The sequence below is a fragment of the Pezoporus occidentalis genome, unplaced genomic scaffold (assembly GCF_034315485.1).
Source record: "Pezoporus occidentalis ecotype Australia unplaced genomic scaffold, CSIRO_AGI_Poc_V1 ctg3, whole genome shotgun sequence".
NCBI classification, from domain to species: domain Eukaryota; kingdom Metazoa; phylum Chordata; class Aves; order Psittaciformes; family Psittacidae; genus Pezoporus; species Pezoporus occidentalis.
Window position 1 is genome coordinate 21,305,722 of NW_026914940.1, and position 18,455 is coordinate 21,324,176.

Consider the following 18,455-nt stretch of genomic DNA (forward strand, 5'->3'; position numbering starts at 1 on the left):
TAATATTAGTAAGGCACTTTATACTGCTAAAAGCAGATTTCCATCTTTGTGATTTGCTGCAAAAATGGCATACATATTTTATTCAGTTTTCTTTTGCTGGTTTCTTATATATCAGGATCTTAATATAAGGAAGCCACAAACGTTGAAAGAGAAGCTACTGTTCATATATCATTACTGTAGGTGATCCATATGTGAGTTCAAGTGTATTTAGTGGTACTGCATTCTGGATTTGTTTGTTTGCTTTGTTGAACAGAGATGTTTCTTGAAGTTTTATGGCAGTGTGGAGCTCTGTTAAAGCTAGTGAGTGTTTTGCAGTTAGAAACATTACATAATTTTGGAATAGAAGCATAGTACTTCTCCTGCATCATATTTTTTTTTTACTGTGTAATTAACAATTTTAACATTATCATTCAAACTGAAAATACTCATATGAAAGCTGAGAATGAAGTATTGTTGAAGCTTGTTGTTGATGGGAATTTAATTTAAAAGGAAATAACATTTTAAAAAATATTCTTAAGAAGTATTGATTACAAATTAAGTACATTTGAATCGTGCCGTTTTTCTGTTTTGTTTGTGTTTTTGAGTGAAAATGCCTTAATTAAATCTGAGTTCATTTTAACATCATTATATATAATTGCGCTAGCTGTTGAAAGGTGAGAGGACTATGTTGTTATATGTAGAAAAAAATTTTCTCTGATAATAGCTGCTTGTAAATCAAAGGTCACTGAGTTTGAAAGCTTGTGAATCTGTTTAATTCTTGTAATCAAATGAATGCTATCAAAGGCCAAAGTAATTTAACACAACAATTCTGGATTACATAGAACATGTGTTCTTGTTAATAAATTACGTTATGGTTTTAAGGGCTTGTATGCAGTTAGTACTCTTTTGTATATTTGATACCTACAGTTTTTCTTAATTTTTATTAGTGAGTTGTTACAGTGGTTAACAAGAAATACACAGATTTAAGTTGCAATAGTTTTCCTAGTGTCATATGATACAGCTTCACAAGACTTTTGGACATATGTAGATGCTTTCCTACTTTGTTTTAGTTATGACACAGAATTGATCAGGCAAGCATGAAAGCTTGGGCAATTTTTTATTGCTTTTTCTAGATGTTGCTGGAGTTCTGTGGTATTTATGTAAGGCACAATTTTGTTACTTGGGAATGCATGTTGAAATTACCATGTGCACTATTTTGCTGTAGGCTGGTTGGCACTGCCACAAAGGTAATGCACTGCCAGTAGGCCATTTCCTTGTCAACTGCATTTACAGCTTAATAGAAATATTACATGACTTCTTTAAACAAGTGTTTTGGCAGAGAGGAAATAGCAGATTCCATGCAAACAAGCATAGCTTCCTCTGCTTAACCACACTGTAGCTACTCCAAAGAATTGTACTAGTTTCAGCTGGGAAAGAATGAGAAGTGAGGGGTGCAAAATGGAATTTCACAACGGGGGGGGGGGGGGGGGGGGGAACAGACATGTTTTTCTGTGTAAGTATTCATGTTTTAGTATAGTTGGCTGTGTAAGTGTCATCAATGCTATTTCACTTGTTCTCTGCTGCAAACCTAAGTTCAGCAGAACCTGCAGTTGTCATACTTGGTTTGAGGCCCAAAGGTCAAGGCTACTTGCCAGCCCAGTAAGTTTATTGCTTTTTTTCATGTAATAATTATGGAATGCCTCACATTTGATGTCCGATGCCTTCTGTGTTTTTGCTAATGATGAAAAGTGAAACTTTAGCATTTTCTGAGTTTTCATCGAAGGGTATTTTCAAGTAGTTGCAAAGGAGGAAAAAATACCAGCATCTTCAAGGTTGCCCTAAAATTCAGTGATACACTCACTAGAAATAACAAGGAATTTGCTGGTAATTCAAAATTCACTCAAACCTGGGTAACTTAACCCATCCAGCAGGCATTGGATGCAGTAGTTTGTACAGTAGCCAGGTTTAATGTGGCTAGTGGTGTTTGCATCTGCCTTTGATTGCTCTGCTGGGATGAGCAGTTACGGATTTATAGTGGATCTAATTAAGGGGGGCTTCAGTGTGGTTCTAGAGCAAGACTCCATCTCCTACTCTGAGGCTGCAGTGACATGTCTTAACAGCTGCATTCCTGTGTCCCCCACTGACTGCAGCATGTATGCTGGCCTGTAGTGATAAAGTATTTATGTCTTACCACTGTCTGGATTTAATTCAAACCATTAACTGCTCTACTCAGTCTTTCCTCTTCATGCAGTATCTGTCTGTTTGTTTCTAAGTCTCACTCTTCCCCTTTCATCTCTAATGGAAGTGTAAAGATCGGCACTGTTTTGCTGGGATAGTTGTGATTTTGCTTGTTGGTAAAAATGTGTAACCTTTTTTGAAGTATCTTCTGTGTTTGCTAATCAAGCCGTGATCTCAAGTTTGTCATGTGAGAGTTTTTCCTGGTGGAAGAACATTTTAAGCTGCAGAGTTTTTATGTGATCATAACTCATCTACTGCTGATACTTGTCTTTTATTAGCTTTATGGCAAAGTGTTGTTAATCTCTTTGCTAATCTTAAACCTTAAGAATGTCTGTCTGGTTTGTAGGTCCGTTCTCTAGGACCGCCCTTACCAAAGATTTTTCCTTGTGTTCGTGCAATGACATGATCACTCATTGCTGCAAGGCTGTGATTTTTATGATCAATTTAAGCCAACTCAAGTGTGGGCTGCTGGTTATGGAGGCAGCCTGTCCTTAGTCAGGAGTTCCTGACCTTTCTGTTAAGCATACACTAGCATTTCTGTGGCCTCGCATGGAGTTGGATAAAGGAACCGATGTTTTGAAAAATTAACCTGATAGAACTTCTTGTTGTAGGAGCATGTACGCAGAGGAAGTGGGCTGGGTGGAGTTACTGCGTTTGGCCACAGCCATACACTGAGCCTTACAGACCAACTGTAAAACTGCAATCTGCGTTTTATAAAATTTGTTCTTTTTTGCAGGGTCAACACACTGACAGGTTGGTGTGCTTCAAATGAATGCTGGTAGCTCTGTTCATCCCTTCGCCCCAAGAAAAAAGAGCCAAAAAACCTCCAAACTCTTTCCTTTCATGCTTATCAAGCAGCTGCAATAATTCACATTGCTGTGGTATGGAAGAAGCTGGTGGTAGATGTGTTTTTCAACACTTCACAGTATTGGCCTTTGTTTCTTTATGGTGAGGTTTGTTGGAAGTGGACATGTGGGCATCACATGTTCTGCAGTGAATTGGAGGAAGCCAATTTGAACTGCTTCCATTTGCCTTAAGTCCAATCATGATATTTATTTTTCCTTGGCACTTACCCAGATAATCCGTGCCTCCTGCTTAGCCTGTGTCATTTCCACCCTGGACTAATCTGTTTGTAATAACCTTTTATTCCTGATGTATCTTATAGCAATCTACCATTTCCCAGTTTTTTCTATTCTCAGTATATTGCATTAAAACTGAGGATTGAAGTGAGAATTATTGCTGTGTAAAGCTGTAAGAACCAAGGAAGGTGTTATGTTGAGCATTGCTGTCTGGTTGAGACCAGTTTTTAATCATTGAGAAAATTATTTCCTCTATGCCTTTTGTGCCAGAAGCTGAGGAAAGGAGAAAAAGAAAAACAGCTTCTAGTGATGTCAAATGTCTTTCTGTGTAGTCACTTTTGCAGTTCTTCTCTCCAGCAGATGGAATTGTCTCATCAGTTTCTATTATTTTCACTCGGAGTTCATCTATCTTATCTCAGCATTACTGCTCTTAATTTAGAGTAGGTTTGTAGAAGTATATTATCTGGTTTTCTTATTTTAGTGCTTTTGCTTATCTTTAGAAAAGAGTTTGAGTTAACTTCTAAAAGTCCTTTTGCTTTTAAGAACTTTCTATGAGACAATCTTTGTTAATTTGTAACTTGAGATCTTGGCTGCTGCCTCTATAGATACAGTGAGCTAATATTTAAAGAGATTTAAAATATGGATTTTTGATTGTACATTGCAGTTTATTATTTTACTACCTCTTTAAGATCTTGTGAAAGAATGATAGTGAGCTGTGGAAAGACTCACTGAGTGTGATTCCTCAGGGAGGTCATAATTCTTAAATACTTCTGTTGTGCATTCTGTATTATGATAGGTCCTTACAATTAAATATATGATGTGCTTTTAAGTGTCTTTGTACATTAAAATTATTTTAAAATAGTTAAACCTTGGGTTTTGAAAAAATCATGTGTGACCATAACACGTCCAGTTCTTTGAATGGTAAGAATGCGTGTAGCTAAAAGAACAAAATAGTTTCTTACCTTTCCTCTGGATCTTCCATTGTGTCATGTCTTGTCTTAAAAAAAATGATTTCTCAGGAAAGGGTTTTGGTGTATGTTGTCTTACACAATGCCATAGTCATTCTAAATCTGTAAATAATATATAATATTATATGTAATATAATTTATAATTATGTAATTTATAATGTATGTTTACAGCAGGGACCTCAGATGGCTGCCTTAACAATATCACATCAGTGTCTTAGGTTGGCGAAGCATGTCTTGCTGCAGGCTTCCCAAAGAGCTGTTGGAAGAACTTTGGACCTCTAGGCTTTAAATGCAGTTTTTGTTTGCTTTAAACAGACCTAAATGCAGGTGGTGGCTGCAGAAGGGTGGTATTCCTACCTGTTGTCATGTATTTTCATCACCCCTTTCTGCTGGAGTGAGCATTTAAATGGCTGCATAATGAGCTGGGTCAGAAAATGGATCCCTCTGAAAACTAACCAAGTAACAAGAAGTAGCTTTCGCTGATACTGTTAATATGATGATTGAACTGGGTGGGGGCAAAAATATGTGGGTGGAACCAGTAGGAGGACTGGGTTGATCCCTTCTTTGTGATCAGCCAAGTTGGTGCTGAGGTTGACTTAAAAGTAATTGCAAAACCAGAGTCTCTCCTGCTACTGTCCTAGCTGTCCTTTTGGACTTTTCTAGTTGTGCATATCAATAAAATGAGACAGGGTTCTAGAACTTTCATGGGTATTTGGGCCTCTATGAAGCCTTCTTCCTTCTCCACCTCATTTGTTCTCCCACTTTTAAATGCTATTGCCACGATACAGCCAACTTCACAGGTTAAACTTCCACTGGCCTTCAGTTTGAATGCAGCTGAAGGTGGTGTTGCTTCATAATATGGTTGCTTCTGTGGTACAATATATACCCAGAATTTCAAATAGATGTTACAACTTTAGTTAAGAAAAAAAAAAAAGGCACACAGTTAATACCAGACAGTATTTATGTAACAGAAAATAAAAGTATGTTCTCTATATGGGTTTTATTTTTTTAAATAAAAAACCCCAATGTCATAGGAGTTACTTTTCACATAAATCACCACGAGAAATGTAATTCCATATGGTAATAGGCTATGTTTCTCATAGTTTTCCTGTGAGAAAGTAGTAGTATTATATGGTTCAAACCATATGCTAATTGCACTTATGCTAATAGCAGTGGTAATCTGGATCTTTTATCTTCGGTAGTTTTTTTGTTCAACAGCTTTGTTTTGGGGTTGAACTCTGGATGTGTGATTTTATTTAATGGTTCTTAAAAAGAAAGCTTTAATTTCTCATTTAAGTATGCTACTACTTCAAATCAGTAAGCACCTGTCCACCTGATCTGATCAGAATGTGAATAATCATTGTCTGGTGATTTTTTTTTTTTGTATGAGTAAAAAACCTCCAAACAGATAAGGTGCTTCTCTGAGCAGTACATTTTGAAATAAAAAATGCCAAATGCTTTTTTCATTCAAGATTTATTTAACTTGTTAAATTAAGCATAGATTTTTAATTATTTTTTTTTTAACCTTGAAGAATGATCAGCATTTATAGTGTGTGAACAGATGAGTTTAACTGAAACTGCAAGTACCCCTGGGGTATAGTCTAGTTTCTTGTGATGCAGAAATATTATTTATTCCCATTTTTCAGTATACCTAGCATAGAATTTTAATGAAAGTTCTTAAATGCCAAACCATGGCTTATACAAAAAAGATAAACAGAGTAAAAGAAATAGTATGTGAGTTGTCCTTGGACACTGAAGACAAGTTTAGAGGCATCTGGGTGCAAAATACATGAAATAAAGCCTGTGATACTTTACTAATTTACTTAAATGGCAACTGGTATGTCATTGCTTGACTTGACCAGATTCAGTTACAGGTATGGAGCCTCACAGAAAGTGATGTGCTAGCAAGGCAGCATCCAGTTTCCAAGACTTCACAGCTTGCTGTGCAGAGGGTTTATATGCTTAATGTTAGCCCATTTCATGTGGATAGGAGAGGTTTTTTAATACTTTTGTGAAAGAAAGATAGGAGGCAAAAACCACCCAAATCCAACAAAAAGAAAAAACAACACCAGAACCATTTTGTCCTCTGGTAAAACTTACAGATGATGAAAAAATTCTCCCTAGTATTCCAACGAGGTTTTTGAAGAGGTTTTGCCATGTTGCCTTATCAAGAGCCTGTAAGATTGACAGATCTCCCTGGTTTAGGGGACTCTTGAAAGTATGAACCACATAAAAGACTGGATACATACAGTAGGTCAGTTCCCCCCTAGAGATTTGCAAATGGGTGCAGAGCTGGCCTGATAATCTAATTTGTTATTATCAAGGTACTACCTTGTCAGTATCTGGCTCTCCATAGAGAAGAAAAAGGGCAGAAAGTAGGCTGTAAGGAGCAGAAGCAAGTAAAAGATGGGAGTAATGGAATATAGGGTTAGTTTGAGTTCAGCTTTAGGAGTGCTCAAAGTGCTACTGGGGTAAGACGGGAAGCTGTGTGAAGTCTGGAAGAAGAGCTCACTAATGAGAGAAAATCAGTGCTTTATGCAGGTTCACATTCATTCATATTTGTCTAATCAGCACAGAATGATATGACATTAGTATTGATACATATACTGTGAAAGCTTTAGATGACTTGGGATATGATGGTTAAATGGGAGGATGAGAAGGCCCTAATTCCTGTCCACATGAAAGCTTTTGAAAGGTCTGCAATCTGATGTATGTAATTATTGTCTTCCTGTAGGCATTGCTTTTCTTATCTACTCCTTTTTTTCTTATATCTCTCTAACTTGTTTTTCCCTTTTGTGAAGAGATGGCTTGAAAGTTCACACAGTTTCAATATGAAAAACTGCAGTTAAACATATTTGTGGTCACAGAATCTAGCATTAATATTTTACTGTAGCTAGTGAATGCATCCTTGCTCTTTCACATCATTAGATTTTTTTTGTAGAAGAAATAGTGTTTATTACTGTAAAAAAAAAAAACAAACATTTTTTTTTAATGATATCAGGTTTGTTGGTTGCGTAATGTGCACAAAAAGGAAATGTTAATCTGTCATGTGTAATAAGGTAGCAGAAGCAGAGAATATTTGAAATTTGGACTGAAACTGGAGTTTAATTTGAATTAAATGGAAAACATTTATTTTGTGCTTCTAAATGAGGATTTAATTAAATTAAATCAGTTCATCTTTTTAGACTTACCCCTGAATAGGTAATCTGTAACATACTTCAGTTGATGGTTGGCTTTCTCCAACTTTGATTAATCACTTTCAAAGTAAGCAGAGGATCAGTACTGTAATTTCATAATTACACACAAGTGAGTTAACTTGAAACTTTAACTGAAATAACTGTAAAAGAATTTTGATCCTGGTTAGTTTCATGTAATGCTGTGTATCTGTTGTGTACGATTCAGATTCTTGGAAGTGCTAATCTGAAAAAAGGACCCTACCGTGATATTGCTCATTTATTTGAGTGATGCTTTAATAGGGAAATGTTTGATCTGGGAATATTACTTTTCAAAGATGTTGGAACAGTAAATGGAGGCTGAATGAAGCTATGAAATTGATGGAAGGATTCTTGATGACTTGACTGAGCGTTGCAGCAAGCTCTACATCTGTAACCATTGCTCAAGGTTATTTGATAGAACTGATAATGTGGGTAAAGCCAGGAATGTATTCAACAAACCTAACATGGCATAGGTAATGGTATTTTCTGCTGTTGAGCTGGCTGCTTTCTCCCTGGACAAATGTTAAAAACAAACAAGCAAGCAGACCTCCACCAAAAAGCTCATTCAGAAGTTTTAAATCACTGTAGATCTGCTCATTTGTGATGTTAGTAAAACTGTAAACAAAGATCAAAGTGTAAATCAAAACTATTTGGCAACTTGAAGATCTCAAGAAAATTTTATTTGAAATAGGCAATTGGTAGTAAATCATCAAGATGCATTAAAACCAGAATCACAATTTTAATGTTACAAAACTTTTTTATTAACTTTACATTCTTGAAAAAGCCTTTCCATCATTCGTGCACGTCATTGTATACTGAATTTATTAAACTTCTTTTCAGCTTACAATCTGGACTTGGAAAATTATTCAGCAAGGTGTTTATGGGTAGATTTATGAGAACTCCTTTTACTAAAAATTCCACAATAACCTGCAGGATACTGTAAAATATACAGCAGGTTTCAAAACTTTTAAGTTAAAAGCTATATATATTTACTACAGATATTTCTACTTCTTTTTATTTCTAACTTCTTTCAAATTCCAGCATTAACACAAAATACACAAGGTTAATTTTTATCCAGAGCTCTGGCAGCTGGCTTTATTGAAAAGGAGGGAATTTGTGTATTGCTTTTAATTGAGGTAGGTCTATTTGGATTTTTGTATGTGACTAGTGTCTTATTAAGCCAAAAAAGAACTCAGTAAATAATTTTAAGAGGTTCTTGGAAGCTTGAATCAATGCTTATTTATTGAAGTGAATTAGATGTTCATTTTTTCTTACACTGACAGAAAACATGTTAAGTTTTAGCTAGCTGATTTGGAAGAACTACTTTATAGAGTTAACTACTATTATCACCAAATTCTTAACATGTTATTACACTTTTTAAAAGCAAAAGTGTATTTACTTGGGTTTTAGTTAAAGGTATATTTATTTGATTTTTAATCATATGGGAGAAAACCACAATCAGATTAGGAGGAAAATATTAAACTTTTACTGCTACTTACTGAATACTTTTAAATACTTAGTGTGTACTGGTTATTTACTTTTTTAAAAATCTAAAAATTTGTGTAGATTAAAAGGAAGGTAAAATGCGAACTGGAGAGAGCTTATTGAGACTGTATGTACCCTGTTTCTGTCTTCGTATTACATTGCCTTAAAGTGTACTCTAGGTCATTTTAAAGAGGATGATGCGTATTTAATGGAAGAAATTTATTTATTTAAAGGAAGGGTTGCCAATCAGTCTAAATTTGTTTCAGTTAAAACTTGATGGTCTAAAGACAACTTATAATCCTTTTCTTGTTATAAAGTATTGTAAAATTTGTAGTAGTATCAGTTAAAAAGTTTATGGAAACTTTGCTTTATGGTGGTTTAAAATAGAACTAAATCTTTAATTTGTATTTGATGGCACCTGTTTTCATTTTGTTTCCCTGGCAACACCAGTGGTATCAGAAATTGTCCATGGACCACCCTGGTTTGAGGGAAGAATGAAACCAGCCTTGCTTTTACATTTCAGCCTTTTAATTTACTAACTAAGTACTTAAACAAAGCTCTAACACACAATCGGTAGTTTGTGAACTAATATGAATTATTTAGTGATTTTTTTTTTTTAATTAGAGTTTTCTGTATTTAAAGCCAGTTTATGTCCTTATTTAAAAAATGCATTCAGAGACTTCATAGGAAGTACTTTTGATATCCCATGGATTAAAAAGCTGTTTTTGAAAGCTGTGTTTTGTACCTGGAGAGAAGTAGAGGAGAAGTTCATAGTTTTTTAGACAGTGTGGTCTCCTTTTAAATCTCTATTAGATCCAAATTTTTATTCCAGATGTAAGATCTCAGTATTAGCATTTCCATGGGAAAGAAAGCAAGCCAACACAAGTGTTACCTCCAGATTTCTGTTTTCTTCTGTGTCATTTTACCATGCCTGAGAAATCACGTTATGATGATTGTACATATGGTGTTCCAAGCACTTCAAATATTTATGCATTATCAGTTTCTAGTTTGTGTTTTGTAAAAGCAAACAGGGACATAATTTCCAAAAGCTTATTGTTACCTGCCTACCTTGAAAAACTGTGCTTTATCAACAAAAGCTTTCTGACTTCTGAATTCCCAAACTCCATGCAATATGATTGCACAATTGATAAATTGATGATTTGAAAAAGAAAAGAAAATAGGTTGGGGTTATGGTGAAGCAAATCGAAACTAACAAGATAACGAAGCACTGGAGAGTCTAGGAAGTTTCAGGCATGTTAAGTTTTCCATTCTCCCCAAGAAATTTAAGAGCTTGGGAAGATAACAAAGTGATCTGTTCTCAGAGAAGATTATTTTAGTAGGGAGGACCTCTGATGGAATTCAAGGGAATCTACAATAGCCCCTGTGATACTTCCCAGCATCCTGGTGCTGTGACTGTAGGCTTGGCAACAGAGATGGCAGCTTGGTATTTTCTCTGCTGCTGCTCCTTTTTTTCATGCTAGGAGTGTTTACATAGGTAAATGTAAACCAGGTAGCATTAGTGAGCACAAGATTTATGGGCAAACTGACATGGATGTTGAAATAGTCATCTGTTTCAACTGGGATGTTCTCTAAGAAGTCTAAGAAGCTTGAACTGTGACCTTGGGACAGAGGCCATGTCTGCACTTGGCAGATACACACAAACACGTGAGCTTTGCCCATGTGGTCCTCCTTTTACTTTTCTCGAGAGCAACTGTGTGTGTGCTTTAAATACTACATTTTTTTTTGTGTATTGTCAGATGAGGAAGGAGTTACTTCATCTTGCTTTCTTTGTGTTTCTCTGAATAACGCAAATAATTTATGCAGACTGTATTTTTTTTTTTTAAATATTCTCAAGCACAAAGTATTCAATTTCTGAGGGTGAAAATGAGCATGTATAAGTTCCTAACATTTAAAGCAAACTGAAAGAGGAACTTTAATGAATTCAGTGTTGTGAAACATATTAATTGAATTGTACAGAGAAATTGTTAAGAGTTTCTTAAAAGCAGGTCCTTGCATTCATATGAATTGTCATACATAAGTGGTGACTCTGGAGCAGCTGGATATGATGCTACTTTCTTGGTGTGTAGGTATGAGGAGCACGAAGTATGTAGAAAGTTCTTGCTAGACTGGAAATACTGCAGTAAGCTGACAGTGCTAAAGAAAGGTTTTACTGTGTTAGCCCTGGATGAACAGTAGGACAGGCTAAAAGCCAAAGGGCATGCGTGTCTGGATGGTGCTGAAAAGCTGATGGATACTCAGCACTTCTCTTAGAGTGCAGTACGTAACTTGGCTCCAGATCAAGAGCAGTACACTGTGCTATAACGTATGTCTATCCAAAGCAGCATACCTGGTGTCTGAGCTCGTTTACATGTTTACCTCTTTCCATATAAAAAATATGTGCTGTTTCAGGCTGTAATCTGTAATACTGGATTCATTCCTAGTGCCTGGACTACTGTGGGCACAGAAGTACATATCTCTAAGTGGCTGAAGCATATACACTGCGGTGTTTCTGCTGCTGGCTAGTTGTCTTTATGCCAGTTAAGGATAGATTAAGATTTTTGGTTCAGCATCACGTTAGCTGATACAAAGTTTAACCTATGAAATTCATGTTTTTAAAATTAATTTACCAGAGGAGACAGTGTATTCTGTTGCAGTTTCTGATCAGTCTTTCTGACCTGGCATTACCATCACTAAAGCTGCTTTAGTGTTGTCTGACAGGAGCTTTGATTAAAAATCAACTGGATTAACATGCTCCTAATATGGCTACGCAGCACAAGTGTGACTAACACCTAACACGGGCACGTTTTGTGAGTATGTTTCATCTACCATAGGTCTCAATAGCGATGATTATGTGGTGGAACAGCAGTCTGGGACACCTGGCCAGCTGTCCTGGACAGACTTCCTCAGTGAACACAGAAGACGGATATTGCTATGACCTGAGTCCATCCATTCTAGCCATACCAGAAAAGCACAGTAACACCCTCAAGTGCAGCCTTTCTCATCCAGGATTTTTCTGGAAACGTTCACAAAATGGCTGTAACTTAAGGCAAACATTCTCAGAGTTTGAAGTATATAAAGAGAAATTTAAAATAATTAAAAAAAAAGCTTTCAGAAAAACAGAGAAAAACGTCACAGACTTTAAACACTTTTGCCAGCTTTTTTTTTCTTCCACCTTAACAAAAGCGTAAAAATTCATCAGCTTGCTGCCATGGAAGGAAACACCCCTAAGGTGTGTCAAGATTTTTGCCCCTAGTGTCTTGTGATCTCTTGTGCTTGTCTTACCTGACAAACTTGTCTGGTATTGCCACTGAGCTGATCCAAATCTCTGATTTGATAGAAACCTGCCTTTTCTGGGGGGTGATTTGCTACCAAAAAAATAAGTTCTGTTCATTTTAATGCTCTCAGGGAAACACTGGAGGAGTTGGAATGCATGGGATGAGAAGATTAATCTCCCTTTTCTGTGGTAAGAAGCTGTTGCATCAGCATAATTATATCATGTCACCTGTGCTGACACAGCTGTTTTTTGAACAGCATTGTAAATTTTTTCCTTGATGTGATACTGGTTGGGACAGGGGCAGACTTTCTGAAGGAGGACATCTACTTTAGTATACATGAATGTTAAGGTCTGCAGATGGAGCATTTGTTGAGAAACTGCTTTTGTTGAGAAACTACTTACTTCCAAATGAATGGGAAAATTACACTTTTGTATTTATAGTATTCAAAGAGTTGGGTGGAAAACCCGAAAAACTTTGGGAAGAAGTGCTCTGATTTGTCTTGCAAGGCACATCGCTTGTTTTGATTGAATGCCTGTGATATTCTTCACCCCATCAAAGAAAGTAAGAGAACCTAAAGTACATTCTTGTAATCTAAGTTACTGAGTTACCCTTTGCTTCTGAATCATGCAGAACATTTAAATTACTTAACACATTTTTCACTGTTCACAGAAGGTGTTCTCATTACACCTACTTTTGCATGTTTGCTCATTAACTTTGATTTTTGCAAGAGGGGGTCAAAGCAGTCTGTTTCCCTTTCACGTTATATTTGTCTTACATTGTATATGTTTGTTCTTCTTAAAACCTGATTTCAAGGGGATATTTGTAACCACATCAAAACTATCTGTTTCTGATTCATCTGCCTTTTCAAAGTGTTTTGTTGATAGATTAAGTGATCTCTGTGATGATTAATTTTTAATTCTGTTATTAACAGGTGATTTAAAGAAGACCGTTTGGCCTGTATTTAGGCAAGCTTTGCTTTCAGCAAATGGTATACAGGTCATTTTCTTCATATTTAAAAATAAAGGAAATCAGTATTTGGTGCTCTTGTGGCTTATTAATGGTAACGTAAGGCTGCATACAGATACACAGGAAAGAAAGTTGTAATGAAAACCATCTTCTTCATTTTTGTTTCCTTTATCACCTCTTCCTTTGTAAATATTTTAATATAGCTGCAGAGCAAGGGTAAAATTATGTTTCTGAATAATAGCGTTTGGACTGTTAACTTTAAAGCCCAAAATAAAGAAAATGCCTAATTAGGATGTTTTATTTCTGACTTTCTTCCAGGTATAGATCTTGATTTAGCACATTTTGGTTCCCTGGGGCAACTTGAGCTCATTGGCTGACTTATTGTAGAGGTTGTTCTTGACTCCTTAGTAGTTTATCTTCTTCTTATGGTTAAGTCAGTGGGTATAATGTTCATTTTCATAAGCCACTAAGGGCCATATGTGCCTCCAGATATTGTTTCATGCTCTGTGTTCTTTTCCCACTGATGCTTAACAGTCAAGTTAGGATGTTACCTTGATTACTTAGAAAATAAAACCGTGGTTGGCTTAGCTTTCTTTCAGACCTCAGGGGAACTTACTTTCCATAAAATTAACCTTTACTGTTAATGGAAGAACAGGGTCTATAGTGAATGTCATAATTACATTTGTAACAGTTATAACAGTCAGCAGAAGACACGTGGTGACTAGATGGAGACTGGCAACCCTGGCTATTACACAGTACCCTTTTTTTTTCCTCCTCTTTTTTTTTCTTTCTTTCTTTTATGACATTACTTTGATCAAAAGGCTCTTTCAGTGCATGTTACTAAAATAAGCACTTTTACATTCCAGAATCTCAGTGACTGACAAGTTCCCCATCTTTTTCTGCTTGACAACTATATTTTTATAAATAGCATTGCAGAGTGACTAAAGGCAGTAAACTGGATTACTAGGGGCCAGTCTGAAGCTAAAGACAACCACTGAAAATATCTTCCTTTCTGTTTAAATTGGTAGACTCACAATGTGAAAGTGACTTCTGCATTATTCCCTTGACTAGCTTCTTTTTTGCTTTCGTGTTATGAACTGAAAACTCTTAATTCATGATTGCTGTGCCCTAAACAGCCTTTAATAAAGAAATTAAATTTTATTTGATTATTTGTGTTTCAGAATTTATTGGTAAACATTCAGGGAATATTAATATGAGGTTTGTAAGAATTCTGTTAGGCTTTTGACACTGAAATGGTAGCTTTTGGTTACTATTGAGACTTCAGAATTTATTAATAAATAAAGATTATCATCTGCAAAAGAAATTTGTTCTACAGAGTAAAAGGTTATGTTTCTAATGCCTTTGCATTTCAGCTGGTGATGGTTTGAATTTATGACACCCAGTTCTGTGCCTTAGGGCTTGCAATTCTGTAACTTTTTTCAGATGCATCAACTAAGCGTTGCCTAATTTGTTATGAAATTGAAAGAAAAGTTGTTCAATAATTCTGACCAAGTTCTGCTGCTAACATCTGTTTCCAATAAAATACCGGTAATACGATAAGAATTTGAGAGAATTGTGTGATTACTGGTTTCTAACAGCCATTCCAATGACAGTCAACCAAAGGTGGCTTTACCTTCTTTGACAGAGTGGTTTGTATGTATGAGGTGTTAAGTTCAAATGGCAGAGCAATCTAATGCTGGGTAGCACGTGAAGGTAACAAAGGTAAGGTGTGTTGGGTCTGAAACGTGTTCTTCACAAACTCTGCCAAATTTATAAGTTCTACATTATCTCTTCTTCAGTTTATCACTAAGTGTATTTATTATTAAGGCAATTGGTTGAGCGTTTACTGCTGAAATAAAGGCGACTACTTGTTACAATTAAAGTATGTATGCCTAGCTTTTCTTAATCAGTATTTTTAATGCATAAATCATGGTTCCTAAAGATGTTGCCTCCTTTGGCAGGTGTGGGATGCATTCTGGAAGTGGAGGGTGTTAGATGGCCCTCTTTTGAGCCAGAGTAATGGTTGGCTGGTCCCCCACCATAGGTTAAGGCCGCACTTTGATGCTTACTCTATGTTGTTAAAGTCAGGTGAGATCTGCTCAGAACTATTATCTTTTTCCTGCTTTCCACATGAATTTTCCTCTCTTGCACCTCCTCTCTTATCCCTGGTGCTTGTGCTAGGCAAAAGGGAGCTCTCCAGCAGGCAGGAGAGAAAAAGTAAGTAAAGTGAGTGAAGCTGGCAGTCTCCTTCTTGAGAAGTTGCAGTTCTGTTTTATACAGCTTCTCTTTCTCTGCATCTGTGAAAATTGTGGGGACTTGTTTGAATTACATTTTTGGTCTTTATGTATGTGAAGTGTGCATATTAGAGGAAGAGTAGGTACCGCACTTTACTCTGATTTGGTATTTTTTATGACTGACTTAGCTGCTGTTTGTTAGGAACTTTAGTGAAGATGAGAACCCAGCCATTGGTGATCTCTTCACTGAGGTAACCTCTGCTTGCAGATTTTTCAGCAGGATTTGTTTCACCTGTTTTTTGTTATTCTGCATGCCAGCTTCCTAAGGAAAAGCAATGGCTCTGAGGTCAGGGTATGCCTGTGAGTAGCTAATGGGATGTAACTGCTACATTGTAAGAACTCACCCTTCCTTAACTGCTGTACCTTGTGCTAATGTATGGTAGGATTATGCTTCATCTCTGGTATGGACAGCCTTGATAGGGAAATACATGTTCAGAGGTGGAACAGTGAATTTAAAAAACTTGCTGCAGAAGATAAATGGTCAGGAGCTTCAGGATTTTCAGACGAAAGTGAGCATTATGTTCTTGATAATTTCTTTCCCATGGTTACAGCCTACTTCCAAACATGTGAAAACCTGTCTCTGCTGATTGAAGGTGAAGAAAACAATTTTTATTTTTACTGGTATTACACATATATACATATATATATATATATATATATATATATACACGTATATAAAAATGGAGTTGGTTATTTGAGGGAGATGTGTGTATATAAAATATATTTACATATCTCTATAATTAAAGAACTTGTGCTTATATATGTAGAGCTTTTTTTTTTATATACAGGGATTATATGTATGGATCTCTCTCAGAGAACATCGATATATACAGACATACACACACACACACAGGAGTTCTTTGATTATGTATGTTTGCAAATAGTGCTCTAGTGCATTTGGGTATTTTCAGGCAGGCAAAAGTGTGGATTTGTTAAATTATTTTTTTAATCTTCATGTTTACCAACAGTCAGAAGGCATTTGTTTAGTAACCTGCATGAATGTCTTCTTGCTGACGATAACAAGCATGAACTCATAGCCTCTTCATAGCTTTTTATTAAATGTTTATGCCTATGAGCTATGATGAACTTGAATCTTGATCTTACACTAAACTGAGGCTGTATCAGTTTTATTGACAAGAATGGGTGCCTCAAATGCTAAACTAGCGTGTACAAAATGTTTGTTGTCTACATGGGTCTTTTTATGCATTCCCAGCATTAACTGGATGCCAAATATGTCCTTTGGAGCAGAACTCATCAGAGCTCCTGGTCAATCATTCTGTATTTGTCTGTACTGTTAGGCAGATTCACATGAAAACATTTTAATTTTGACTTCCACTTGTTGGATATGGTCATTGAAAATATAATTAGAGTCACTGAATCTCCAGAGGTCCCTTCCAATCTCAGCCATTCTGTGGTTGTGTGACTCTGTTATCCTTAAGAAATTCTTTCAAGTCTGTAGTCATTTGCTTCTATCTGCACATTTTAATAGTCTTCCTTTTTTGTTGATCTTGGATCTACAGAGGAACAGAGCAGCTTGAGTTTTGTGACTCTTTGTGCAGACCTTGAATGGGATTAGGTTATTAATTTCTTATGTTGGGAAGTTAACTGTTTGTGTGGTGTGTGGTTTGTTTTTTTTTTTTGTTTGTTTGTTTTTTTTTTTTTTTTGTTTGTTTGTTTTGTTGTTGGTTTTTTTTGGTTGTTTTTTGGTTGTTTTTGTTTTTTCCAAAAATTGCATGCATACCTCAGCTAACATTACCAGTGTCAGGCATGCTTTATTTTTCTATATGCTTATGATTATCTCTTGTCTCTATAGTCTCTGCTATAGGGAGCTCTATAGAAAGTATTATCTCAAGCTGGGGGCCATCATATTGGGTAATTCCTGTGAAGCTGCTTGAGTGGAATAAGTACATACAATTAGAACAAAAGAGGGAGGTGAGATCTTTAGCATTTTCCAGGTGTGCTTTCTTCGATCTGCAAAGCCTTCACTTGGTAGTTCCATACATGTGCTGTAAAGTACTGTGCCATTTGGAGGCTGTTAAGCGAGGTGAGTCTTGGTAAGATGCTTTTTGAGATGGTTTTTCATGTGAACCATGCGGTTTACTTGGTGAATAGGTACGGTATTACTAGAAGAGGGAGTATGAACGCTAACGTGAATTGAAGGAGAAAGTATAGGCCATTTACATGTAGCTGTATATATCTGCCATCTCTTGAAGAACCTTTGCATTCAAAATTCCTTTCCTCTCTCTGCCTTGAGCTCTTTTTGTATAAACTGGATACAAGCTGCTAGGAATTAAGGCTATGATATGGCTCATTTATATGATATCAGCATTTCTAGTCACTGCTTCAACTGTTGTGATATCGTTTGCATATTTGAGTGATTGCAACAGCCACATTGCTAAATTATTTTTTCCCAGTAATATGGGCTGTAAATTTTTGTTCCCTAAACTGTTTTGGAAGGAATGTTATTTCTGTGTGTACCTACAGTAACTGGGCTTTGCTTTCAATTGTTTTGTTGTTTTTTTTTCTTTGGAGTGTCAGTCATTTTAGGGAAGCTATGATGCATGTCTTTGAATGGAACAAAATGAAATAGGTTAAATCAGACCCTAACAAATATTTAGCGAATGTTATTAATAAATGTTTGGGCAGGTCTGTACAACACAGACCACAGATCAGAATCAAAACCTGTAAGATTTTGTCAGGATTGCAATAAAACATTCCCAGTTAAATAATTTTATAGTCTTAATGCTTGCTGCTTTTTTATTTTTTTTTTTAATTTAATTTTATTTTTTTAATTGTTCTTCCTTCAGGTTAGTTTAAAACTTAGTTTAAACAAAGAAATTTAAAAGCAAGACCAATTGACACCATTGTGGATCTGTTATCTTGGTGTCTGTATCTTTTGGCCATCAAAAAGTTACGTATTTGGCTCTGAGCTTTTTTCTTAATTACATGAAGGAAT

At 36.0% G+C, this 18,455-nt stretch overlaps 1 protein-coding gene across 6 annotated transcripts in view; it reads left to right on the forward strand.

The window, feature by feature from the left end:
• The window catches only part of STK3 (serine/threonine kinase 3), a 124,906-nt gene that overhangs the window by 25,130 nt on the left and 81,321 nt on the right, over positions 1 to 18,455 (forward strand). The window lies entirely within an intron of this gene.